Genomic DNA, 13,309 nt, shown 5'->3' on the forward strand with positions numbered 1-13,309 from the left:
GCAGGTTAGGAACTGTGTTTTGCATAGAGAGTAAATGTTGAATTGTTTTAAACTTAACTCTGCAGTAATCAAGATCAAAATGGAAAAAATGCAATGTGAAAAATCCTACTGGTTTGGTGCAATGGTCAGTTGAGCAGAGTTAAAATGTTCCAGGAAACTTGAATTTGAATTTGTCCCCTACATGTTTAGGCTCATTGTTTAAGGGAGACTGAGTACATATCTTCAGGTTGGGTTGAGATTCAATCAAGAAAGTATAGTGTGTATAGTATAGTATAGAGTTGGTGTAGGCACACTAAAGTTCGTGTTTCAACTGAGTGTGTGTGTGTGTGTGTGTGTGTGTGTGTGTGTGTGTGTGTGTGTGTGTGTGTGTGTGTGTGTGTGTGTGTGTCTCATTAGTCAAAACAGACTCAGGCTTCTCTGACCGTGGTTACATGGATTCGAATAACTGCCTTAGTCGGACTGAAATCGCATTATCCGTTTCATGTAAGCACCTTAGTCGGATCGTAGTCGGACCGCACATAGTCGGACTAACACCCCTGGATAACTCGATCCGATCCAGTTGATAGTTCGACTATTGCGGCATGTAACGGTGAATTGGATAAGGAACTGGACTTTGCGTCTTTGCGCATGCTTGAGATCCCGCCGCCATCCTCCCTCCCTCCCTGCCAGGTCGTGACCCGGAAGACGAAAGAGACGATACGTTGTCTCAACTGTTCATACTAATGACACGTTTATTTATGAATATCCTGCAGACTGTCTCACAAGCTTATTCTTGTTGACTATGAACAAACATAACAGAAGAGGTCCGAAGATATGAGTACCTTTACAACCCCTCCTTAAAAACGTATAAGGACGTTCAAATTACGATACTTATGTGGTGCCAGTGTTGACAAAAACGTTGACTGCGACTGTTTGGACAGAGCGCGCTAATTCACCGAACAAATACTTTCATATTAATTTCCCACCACTTGTTAGTCATGTCATCCATTCATATCGATGTGAATCAATCAATACTAATACATCTTTAACTGTGATGTGTTTTTGTTTCATTTCACAACGTATTTACTGTATAATCAACTGTATAATCAACTCAACTGTATAAAGAGTTGTCTAATCTATTAACAAGGTCATGGATTGGTGGCTTAAGACAGGAACTATGAAAAGAAAATTAAATGAGAAAGCCTCAAACATAGACAAGGAGAAAGTGGTTCAGCCTCATAGGGCATTATCTCGCCGCGGAGTTGCATTCAAAACACTGTGTTTTTCTCCCGCTGAGACAGCAAGATGATAACTAGGCTATATTCTGTGTTGTGTGACGTTGGATAATGACAGCTTTTAATTATGAAAAGTTGACTACTAGGATGGCTGGCTACTAGGATGGCATAATTTTTATTGGCTAAGTGGTCCTTGGTCTGAAAAAGTTTGAGAAACACTGCTTTATAGACAATAACGATCATACACTCCCATTGCACTCAAACAACCACACTCAAACGAGGAGATATTGTATCAATTAGCCTATTAAGTACTGTATTTATTGATTGCAAAGAGTTCAACGTTACAGCAACATAACTTTGCTCCGGTCGCTAAATCTGATATATCCGTGTGCATCATCGCTCTCCCTCTCTCTCTCTGCCACACCCACCCTGTAACCTACGTGTTTATACATTATAGAAGCAAGACCATTATATTGTAACAAATCACGGAAGCGTGGTACATTTGTTATGGCTTTTTATTAAACACAACACACTGTCACAATGGCACGGGCTTTATGCCCACGAACAGACTGTGCTACCGTCACCCACCTGTATAAGCTCTGTCCCAACACAGAACAACGACATGTAATTAGAACGGTAAGGAACATATAGCCTAGGGAACGTCATGCATAACATAAAGTATAACAGTATGCGCCCGCTGCACGGCATTACGGGGCGACTATGCCGGCACGTTATAATATTCTGGTTTAAAGTTAATGCTTGTGAAATCAGCTGTCACTCGACTATTACCTGACCAATACCTGTCAAACTCGGTCATAGAAAAATATCATGAATGCATATTTATTACGATGGGGAAACTATAAAATCGGAGTACGGACAACTAATGCCCAGCGTTGACGATGCAGATATAGAGCTGGAAACAGCTAAATGAGCTACAGCCCAAATGCAGTGAGCTTTATCAAGCCCTGGAAAGTTCGGCACATTTGCCCGTTTCCACAGCGTCTGCTGAGCGGTCATTCAGTACAATGGGGCGTCTTAAGACATATCTTACGAAGTACGATGACTGACAAAAGACTGACTGGACTTGCTCTTATGAATATTCACACAGATTTGGAAATCGACAGCGAAGAAGTACTTAAACAATTTAATGCGACTGGCAGAAGGGCAATGCGTTTTGGCTGTAACCCATTATTTGCGCGCGTGTGTGTGTGAATGTGCATGCGTTTCTCTCGCCTTTTATCTTTCACCTTTGAATAATGTAACTTATAAACACATCGGCCTGGCAGAAACAAACAAACAAACAAACAAACAACCCAAGAGGCAACACGCATTTCTGGACCGATGAACAGACGCGATTCATGCTCAATCAACTGTTGTTGTTATTGGTAGTGGTGAAGAGGTCAAGCGGAAAGGGCTGTATCACCACTAGTTGTAATAAAAACAGCGCCACCTATCGTATCGGATATGACATGCTTTCGGCCAATGATTCGATTTATTCACTGCCATGTATATTGGGATAATAGCACCTACCCTCGAAAGAAAGCATAGTCCGACTAAGCAAAGATTCGAATTATACCATCATGTAAACACACTGACTTATAGTGTAATTTTGCTGTTGTTTGTAAGGCTGAGTTATTTAGATTTTGACTGTAAAATTTGGGAGGTTTTTACCACTGGAATGTACTTTTGGTATTATATATCATTTTTTTATGGATATTTGATTATGTAGCTGTTAATTTAGTTTAATAAAATGTCCTGTTCATGTCCTATACAAAATAATTGTTTCACAACAACAATCCATGATCAGTAAGTCTACTTAAGTGAGACAGCATTTTTTTCTCTGTTGGCTTGCAGTTGAGGCAACCTCCAAACCAAGCTAACTTTAGTCACGTGGCAGAGAGTTTGTAATCAATTACACCCTTCATTCAAGACAGTGGTGCCCCCACCTGTTTGCACAATGCGTACCCTAGCAGTGGCACAGGCTGCCCCGACCTGTTTGCACAACGCGTACCCTAGCAGTGGCACAGGGTGGACTGGCAGTGTTGTTTTCATTAGTGGGCCTAGCATAATGAAGGCAGTATAAACTTGAAGCGGTGGTGTTGTAATAATGTGTAATAATGTGAAAGTAAAATGAAATAATGTTGAAATGCAAAAAAGAAAGCAATGTAGTTTAACTGAACTTTTTAACACACACACACACACACACACACACACACACACACACACACACACACAAAGCAGATGGTGGAGCCTAACTTAGCTGTCACTGGTTAGCATAGTGATCTAGTCAGGACTTGGACCCTGGACAACACAACCATGCTGCATGGAACTGATTGTGATCTGTGCACCTAAGAGGTACAGTGAACATGTACCCAAACATTCACAATAGAATTCAAGTTCTACTGAAGCTTGGCGTGACTGCTTCGGCAGAAAGTTCGTTCAGCTGCTTGAAACGTTTAAATACATGGCTATGACTATAACAAAGACTCTAATGAGTATTCATAAAGACTTTTGAAGGAGTTTGGTGCAACAGGGGCCAGGAGAATAAATCTTTCATTGTAAGGTAAGGTGAGTTTCATTCTTTTAAGGAGAGCATGTAAAACCAGGATTGGGTTACTGATGGTGGCGCACATAATGAGCTAGCAACCAAGAAACACATTTGCTATATGTTTATATACGTTCAGATGTAACCCCTTTGTAATCACCGACATTTTGATCAGTAACTGTAATTTAATTACATTTATTTTGTCATTTAATTATGTAATTGTTATATGTAGTTACTCGCCAACCCTGTTACTCTCAATAAAAGAGAGAAACTGTCTCAAAATACTATTCCGTGTTCATTTTTTTCTGAGCTAGGTCTGTTGCGTATCAGCAATGATGTGAAATATAACATTAGGCTACTAGAACCATGAATCATCAAAACAAAAAATCTGATACCCGAGTTGCCAATTATTACGTCAACAGTGGTTTAGGAGTCGCCACATCATGTTTTGGCTGGAGCAGTCCTTTAAGCTAACATTAAGTAATCTAACTTATATAATAAGATATTTTTATTAATTTAATAAGTTTAAATGTGGCCTGTTTGGCAATGCAGTCTTTGTCGCACTATCCCATGCGCCAGGCACACTCATTCACTTCTGTTTATGTCAAAAGATGGTTTCTCTATGTTTACTTGAATTGAGCTGCAGACACTTAGGTTGTGCGTGGCACACTATGTGTGCATCCCATGAATGAGACGCCCCTGATTCAAGACAAAGTCAACAAAGACGTTTTAATCATTGCATTAGGTCTACAGTAATGACATAACATCATGTTCACATAGAAGAAATATGAAGTCTTCCCATTTTTATTAAAAGGGAATAGACCACTTTTACAGTCTTATTTATATCTATAGTTCTATCAATAAATAATTCTGTCCTGAGATTGTAGGGTTTCTGTTGGGACGTCCCATATCATTGTGGTAGCACTGATTAAACCATCGGCCAATGCCTCTCCTACTGCACTGAATGCTGTGCACATGAAGCATGGGTTTGAAAGACGTATCATCATTACTGTAATCCCCATGATAGAAAAGTATCAGAAGGATTTTGATCTAACCACGTGTCATATAGGAACCCAAGAGGTTTCACAGCCTGAGCTTTGAATGAGTTAGTAAGCCATCTTGTGGGCAAAGAATATAAAAAATCATGAAACAAGGTCAATATTGTAATCATTTTCATTAGTAGTCCCCACATTTCATGGAATGGAATTCTTGATGGGTAACACATGCACACACATTATCTAAAACATCAACTGATTCAGCAAAAAATACTACCAACAGTAATCAAATTTCAGCATAATGTAATAATGAATTATCTATCCACATGATACCGGCTACACCCATTCATATTATCACCCATAAGTTGGTAAATGAATTTACCAGTAAACATGACTTTGAAATTTGATGGATCTGAGTCATTTAAAGGTATAAACAATGAACTTTAAGGTGTGGTCAGTATTTTTTAAATACATGATGAATGATTTGAAATGTAAATGAAATGAATGGAAGATTTTCTCATCAAAAGAGGTATGTTTGGCCAGTAGGGTAGTCTGGGCATGTCAGCATTTCCAATGATGGGCCATCAACTATCCAAATTCTGCCCATTGCTCTTGTTTACAAAGCTGCTGGGAACCTCAAGACGAGCATGTGTTGCTATATTTCCAGATGTTAGTTTTAGTTTTAGTTATTCTTCTGATTTTAGATGAACTTGAAAATAACTGGATTGGAGAATTATACTGCATTTTAAAGAAAATAATTACTGTACTTTTGAAGCCTTTTTAATTTAAAGTGTTCTTATGGATTCATAAAAACCTTATAAGCTTTCCAGTGGAAAACAAGCCAGGCCAGATTACATTTGCACCAGCAAGAAAATATGCTGAGCATGATTTGCATCTTATAAGTTCTCATTTTTACAGAGATATCAAGGCCATTTTTCACTGTCATTTTTCCTTTCGCCGGTGCATCTTCCAGAGAGCCTCTCTCCGACAAGCTACTTGCTAAGAATTCACAGTGTAATTATCTGTGCTGATGACACCTCAATGATTTATGTCATTATTCTTCCAGGGGAAAAATGTAAATCTGAATAATAGGTGTCAGATTCAGGTTCAGTATGAGAACCTTAACACAGTGATTGATTTTCTGCTGTCTTTGAGTTGGACTCCAAGCATAGATCAACCACTGCTTATTTTCCACCACATCAAATAAAAGAGTGAGACTGACCAAAGATAATAATAATAATAATAATAAATAAATATATATACAATTCTTGGAGGCAGTGTATCTCCATGGAGATAATGTGACATGTGGTGGATAAAGTTGATGACTCTACCAAACAATAACCATTATAATTTTTAATGCATTGGAACTCTTAGCCTATGTACTCTCTGCTTTAGTGCTTCACTCCAGAATTGTTCATGTACTGGTCAGGGAGGATATGAAATAATTGCCCCATCCATTAATGAATATTCCCATTAATGTGAATGTTCTGACATTTCTTTGTAGATTCTAACATTGACGTCCTTTCCTTTCTCTTCAAAGCATACTGAAATGGTGACAACAAATTGCCTCATCCAAGAAATCATCTTTATTAATAAAACTTAAATAATCACGGTAAATAATGCTTGTGTTGTAGATGTAATGGCTGTCAAAATGAGAATGTTACTGATAGGTTGGATGAAAATGACTGGTTGGAAGGGGGTTTTGCAAGTGACTGCTAGCACTCGCTCAATTAGCAGGGTAAATACAACAAAAAATATATTTTTGAGATGTAACCATGAATACTTGATACCAGATACTTGTTGGTGCATTACATTGAAGTTAGCATTTATAATAGTGGCGGAGAAACTGAATTAACATGAATAAATCCAGTCTTCCCCTACAATGGTGTCAGCTCAGAAAATCTCGACTTGACGTTGTCTCTGCTAGTCTAGGACCTAGACCAGGGGTACTCAATTAGAAACCCAAAAGGTCCACTCACCAAATTTCCATTCAATCCAGGGACCGGAACAGTGACGGTCAAAATCCAAAAACATAACTCCAACAAAAACGTTCGAACTATGCACAAAAGGTGGTGGCCTTATTTGTGTGAAAGGTGACACTTTGTTGTGGTTTAAACTTGGGCATAAAAGGTTTGAAGGCCACGCGGAGGCACTGATGTAAGTGTCCATTAGTGAGTGTGCTCCTGTATTTGTTTTTCACCATATTCATGGTTGAAAAGGCAGACTCACAACAGTATGTTGAGGTATGCACGCTCCTGTTGTGTGGCTGATCTAACTATTACACTACATGTTGCTTGGTATGATTGCAGATGGTTTATTTTTCTGCCCCTTACCTCAGAGTTCTGCGGGTATTTTTGTTCGAAGTGTGCATGCATGTTTCATAGTGACGTTTCACGTTACCACTTTTGACAAGGGCAACAGTCTCGTTGCAGATTAAACACATCGGTTTTGTGCTCCCCACAGGCAGCACAAATGCATACTTGTCAGTCCACTCTGTCTTAAATTAGCATTTTTTGGAATCTTGCAATTCGTTTTTTGTCGGGTTTAAAGCACGCCATGATTTTCGTTTGCTGAGAAAAAGATACCGTTCACAAATCTATCTGCCTGCGTTGTTGCCATTGACACACACAACCTGCGTGACCCACAGAGCTTGCGGCCAACATTGAGTGAGTGAGTTGTCATAGTGATGTTGTTATTACAGCTCCTGATGGATCCTCTGGATTGGACATGGAAGATAGAAACCACATCGAGTTGGAAAAAAATATATAGCGCGAAATCATGCACCAATGAAAACTCGCTTGGATCATGATTCAATTAGAATGTTGATTTTGGCTTTGGTCCAAATTTGATTGCGTCTGAGTCCGGATGCGGACCACGGTCAGCCTATTGAGTACCCCTGACCTAGACTCTAGGTAGTCCAGTTATGTCATCAGGGCTGCATAACAGTGCACTCACACATACACGTTTCATTAACGCTTGATGGTGGGCTCGCCCAATCTTTTGGGGTGTGTTGATACATTTTTGCTTACACAGTCGTTATAGCGAGATTGACAGGTCAACAACCAATCACATCTGGAAACTGGAGCCTCCTTGTCATATCTACCCTTAGCTCCAACGCTTGGGCTGACGCCTCCTTGTCATATCTACCCTTAGCTCCAACGCTTGGGCTGACCGCAGCAGACTCGCCTAGATGTTATCGGATACTGTTCGCTCCTTCCCTGATGAAGGTGTCACGGTGCCCTTTTGCCCACAGATCTTGGACAGTGGATTGTCCCTTATACCCTATCTGTGCAGGTTTGGGGTTTTAAACTGACGGTGTGGTGTAGTCTGGGGTTTTAAACTGAAGCTTAATCCCTTCCAAAGTAGCTGGTCATCATTCCCTTGATGTGATCTGCGATATGGTAGTGCTTCAAAGCTGTTTTGATGAGCTCATGGGGAATAGATCGATAAGTGTTGGCCAAATCCAACAGTCGCCTTTCTTTTACCTAGCCTCATGGATCATCTGACTGAGACACTCCTTTTGGATAGAGGTGTTCAGATATCCGTTCTTGTGTCTGGTCATCCTTTTTGCCAGCACCGAGAATATCTTACATTCTGAGCAGACAGATGGTTCTGAACTGCCTTGTGTCCTTGGGGACAAATTATCCTTCTGCCCTTTTCCAGCTTGGTGATATGGTGCCTTATTTCAGAATTCTCTGGAACAGCTTCCATAACCTCCGGAGAAGCTTTGGGCATCCTTCCAGGATGGTTCCTCGGTATTGAACATGATTGTGGGATGTTTATGCCCTGCCAATTTCTGGGTTTGCACCAAGGAATTGGGTGCTGGAGGGGTTGATGTGCATCTTCTTGAAGAATACCTCTACCTCCTCTTTAGGGCTACTCAGTCTCCCAGATTTGGCTTCCCCCAGTAAAGACCTGGTGATTTTTTAGGTGTCCTTTATGAATTGGGCCCTCCTCTTCATCTTTTCCTTGCTCAGTTTCCTTGAACTTTCCGCCCTTCGTACTCTGCTGAGGCACTCCTGGAGGCTACGACTCTGTTCCCTTTCCCATATGCTGTTCCCATGCTGCAGTGACTTCAAGGATTCTATCCAGAACTTTGTCGAGGCTGTCCAAATCCTTGGTGTCAGACATTTTCGGCCATTTGATTCTTTCTCTCCTGAGTTTGGTGTGTGGTGTGATATCTGTCTGGCTGCTCTGCATTGAGTGCTTGTCTGCCTAGAAAACCAATAGTCTGTGAGTTCTGATTGGTTGTTAAAGATGTGTTTAATTCTGGTTGGCTTAGAACTGGGGGGTGACGGGGGATGAGGAAAGTCTGGGAAAGAGAGACGTGTCTGGGGGTAAGCCTCAGAGAAGAGGAGAGGCGACACGTTTCTCAAAAAAGGACTTTGTGCTCGTTGTGTGTGCTGTGGTTAGAGTTGAAAAGTAATGATGATTTTAATTATGAAATGTATTTCCACATCCCCATACTGTACTTTTCATCTCTTTTTTTTATATGTATTTTTAACTAAACTAAGTTTTATGAACTGTGTGAACCCTTTTAACTGGGGGACATTAAACAATCAGAAACTGAAAATGTTTCGTAGATTGAGAATGTATGTTTTGCTTTGGAAATAGAAACTATGAATAGAAACTTCGGTTGAAGAGATTAATCTTAAATTTCAATGATGTGGCATTCACATGTCTTGATGTGATGTTACTGCAGTTCACTAGGAAAAAATGAATTACTACTTTACAATAGTAATTATAATACAGTAATACATTTTTGCCTCTTTTATGTTTAAAATGTTATGTTATGTTATGTTTTTTTCAGGTTTTTTGCAGTTTGGATAGATTGCAAACCATCTGAATAGCACCCCCCTAAACTAGCAGGGGAGACATTGGCCAGTTTGAACAAATTGCTCAGTTTGAACAAATTGCTATTTACAAGAAACACATTTGTATTTTATTTGTATTTTACATGTGATGTACACCATCTGATCTGGATTGAACTGAATTACCTGTATTGTAAATTTCAAATAATTAGATACCGTAAAAATACATAGGCCTACGGTATGAAGCATGATAATTAAGCTAAGTCTATTTGAAACCTTAGCTAGCTATATTAAAATGGAAAATGCATGAGTAGCATAATTTAGAAATGACATCATTATACACTTTTTAATTTCAAGTTTCAAATGAGACTTTGCAATGTTTTGTAGGCCTACTATTATTGATATTGATATACTATTACTGATCACCTACATAAGCTGTTTTTGTATCAGTGGTGTTGTGTGAAACATTAGCTAGCCTATTTAAATGAAAGAAATAGCCTAGACTTCATCATTACCAGTGTACGCATATTTAACAGCCAGGTCACTGTTTTGTGCTGCCAGCTGCCGCCAAGGTGCGTCTGATGATGCAAGGGGCTGTGTTCGTGCCCTCTCTCTCACGCACACAGCGGGCACAAAATAGCGAGTCTTAACTGAATTAAGCATGCACTTGTCTCAAAGGAGTTCTCAACTGCTGATAAAGAAATTGTATCCAGTTGTATTCAGCTTCAAATTTTAGTTTTTTGATCTAAAAGAATTACTGAGGTACAGAGTTAGTTGACGTTAAGTCAAAATGACATGAAACCTATGGCTGATACATACATTTTAAACAGCTGAATATTGACAGAAATACAAGGCTATTTTATTATTTTTAAATCGACTTTTTTAAGATTTGTTTACAAATATTTTATAATATTATAAATACATTGACATTGACACCTCTTCCTCCTCCTCCTCCTCCTCCTCCTCCTCCTCCTCCTCCTCCTCCTTGAGTTTCCCTGCAGTGATAGCTGGGACGGCCAACTCTCAGCTCGCTGCCTGTTGTGTGCTGACTCGGTGAGGCAACTAGAGCTTATAGCAATCTCTCTTCAATCATTTGTAGTAAATCAAATGACTAGTTAGTGAAATCAATGTCCGATGCAGCAAACAGAATGGACATTTTTTATCTTGTGGAAATCCACAATAATATGAATTGATTTGAAGAAACATAGTGGTTGATGCAGTCATGTCAGTCATGGAGCTGACTTTTTCTGGAATAAAACGCATTTTCATGTGAAAGAAATATCTGTTTACATCGCATTATTCATGCAACCCCAAACACCCACGCCAGTCTTTCCTGGTGGTCATCTCTCTCTCCAGAGTCACCCAAGTTCAATGTTTGCATACATGCAAGGATGCTTCTCCTTCAGTCATTACTTAATGACTGCAGCCTTGGCCAGGACCTCATGCCATCAGACGGTGATTATTCAGACACAGTGTTTTGCCTCTATTGGGAAAATCCTATTATAGAATTGTTGATCAACGTTTAGAAAAAGTCAGCTTTATTAACAGCCAGTGTCACTCTTTTCACAGAATGACAATGTGGTATTCAACAATCTAACTGCTGGTGTTTAAAAAGGGAGTATATTTGTATCCGGCCCATTTGGTAGCTGTTTTCTTCAGCGGCTTAAAGCACCCTTCCCCCTTGGCTGTCAGCTGCCTGGTGGCATGTGCAGTCATTCCCACAGACCTTTCCATCCCTCTGACTCCCTGTCGCAGGACTGTCAGTGGACCTGCAGTGGAGTTTCACTTGATTCTGACACCAAGATATTAACAACAACCGTTTACAGCCTTGACAGTGAAGACAGGGGCCTTCCTCCTCACAAAGAAAAGGTAACTGGGACTGACACCAACAGCACATACAATATGAGTGCTTTGTACACGAGTCCTTGCAAAACACACAATACGCTTTCTGGAAAGAACACACCGTGTAGCGACTGCTTCAATAGTGAGTACTTCTGTTACTTTTGACTGTCTGACCCTATAGTCAAAAGGAGCAAACAAAAATGAATTCAGAACTTGAATAATTATAAAAACCCTGAAGACTGGGATAATACTGGAAGTTTCACAGTAGGCCTGTAAAAAAAAAATTGAAATCTCTGTCCTTGAAGTAGTGCCATGGAATAAGCAATACTGAAAATGTAATAAGTTCAATCAGTTTCTTTCTAAAATGTGTGTGTTGTGAAAATGCAGTGCATGGTCTCCTTCCTCTATTTGACATTGTTTGCTCCTAGTGGCAGGACAGCTTGTTAACTTATCGTATAAAAGAACACCTTCACTAACATTGCCTCCTTTGAGTCATTGTCTATGCCAAGTTCCACTGGTTGGTGTAATTTGAAGACAAAAACAAAAAAGGTATTTTAAATGGCTCCCGCATAGTTGGGTTGAAGGGCAGCATTTATCTAAAGGGCATTCAAGGCCACTGAAATAGAAAATGTTGCCCTATTTCATTTGTGATGGTTTAAAGCTGCCAACTTGAAACTGACTTTTCTGAGGAAAAAATGTAACAGCAATCAGGCAGGAGAGATCAAAGAGGCTACACCCTCTCGCCTCTTTTGAAGCAAATAGAATTACTGAAGCAATTAAAACAGAGTCATGCCAACCCATTTCTATTTGTTTACAGATTAGTCTGGATAGCCCAGCCTTGTGTTGTCTGTGTGTGGGCTTTTGGTTATGTGTTCACCCATGTGGTCAAAAAATGATAAATACAAGTAAAATTAAAATAAGATCATTTAGACTCAGCAATTATTATTCACCTCTACATGTGGTACATTAACAAGGGGACCCTGTTTACTTTTTTGCAACCATTTCCCTTACAACCCCCCTGACTGTGTGTGTCCTGTGCAGGGAGTCTGCCTCTGTAGCATTATGGCAGGGCTGATGAGGAGAAATAGAGTGGGAATACATTTTTGGTTGGTAGGATATGGAACATGGGTCACTGGAGACGCACTACAGCTCTACATTAACAAATGCAAACAGTATTTAACAAAATGGCTTTAGGTGTCACATTGGAGTATGTTGTTCCAGAAATGACACTTAGCTGAAATGATTCAAACAAACGTGGAGAACCTTTAAGTACTTTCCAATTGAGTCAATACAATATGCCCCCATGCTTTGTTACAGAAGAAATGAAGCATGAAGATGAATGTTATGGTGTAAAACAGTACCGAACCTTCTTTTGATAAGATGTTTCTTCCATTAGAGTCATTTATATATATATATATATATTGCTATATTCAGTGTTAGACGCAATTCATTTTTATTCACATAGATTGAAATTGTATTCACATAGATGCCAATCTTCTGACTCAGATGAAGGCAACCCCTTCTGTAGTCGAATCTTGATTTTGCCTTATACCGAAGCAGCTGAAGAGGGGTTTGATTGGATGAGATATTCCTTCATTCTCAGAGAAAAAAAAAAGAAAAAAGAAAGATGTCCATGGCTCCAACAGAAGGTGCTCTCCTTGTGTAGTAAACAGCCACATCGTTCTTCTACACATTCTGCTCTTCCCATGTTGTATCATTCTACTTCTAACACATGGTACTTTGGAGTTTAACCTATTGTCATGCAGGCTTTGCTGTTCAAGCCTTATATCAATAAATCAGTATATTCATTCTTGTTGCCAATGTTTACCTTGCACTACAACTGAAACGCTGTTCTAACACCATTAATATTGCACCCATTTGACTATCGAGGAAGACCTTACA

Source organism: Clupea harengus, chromosome 2 (genome assembly GCF_900700415.2).
Source record: "Clupea harengus chromosome 2, Ch_v2.0.2, whole genome shotgun sequence".
NCBI lineage: Eukaryota > Metazoa > Chordata > Actinopteri > Clupeiformes > Clupeidae > Clupea > Clupea harengus.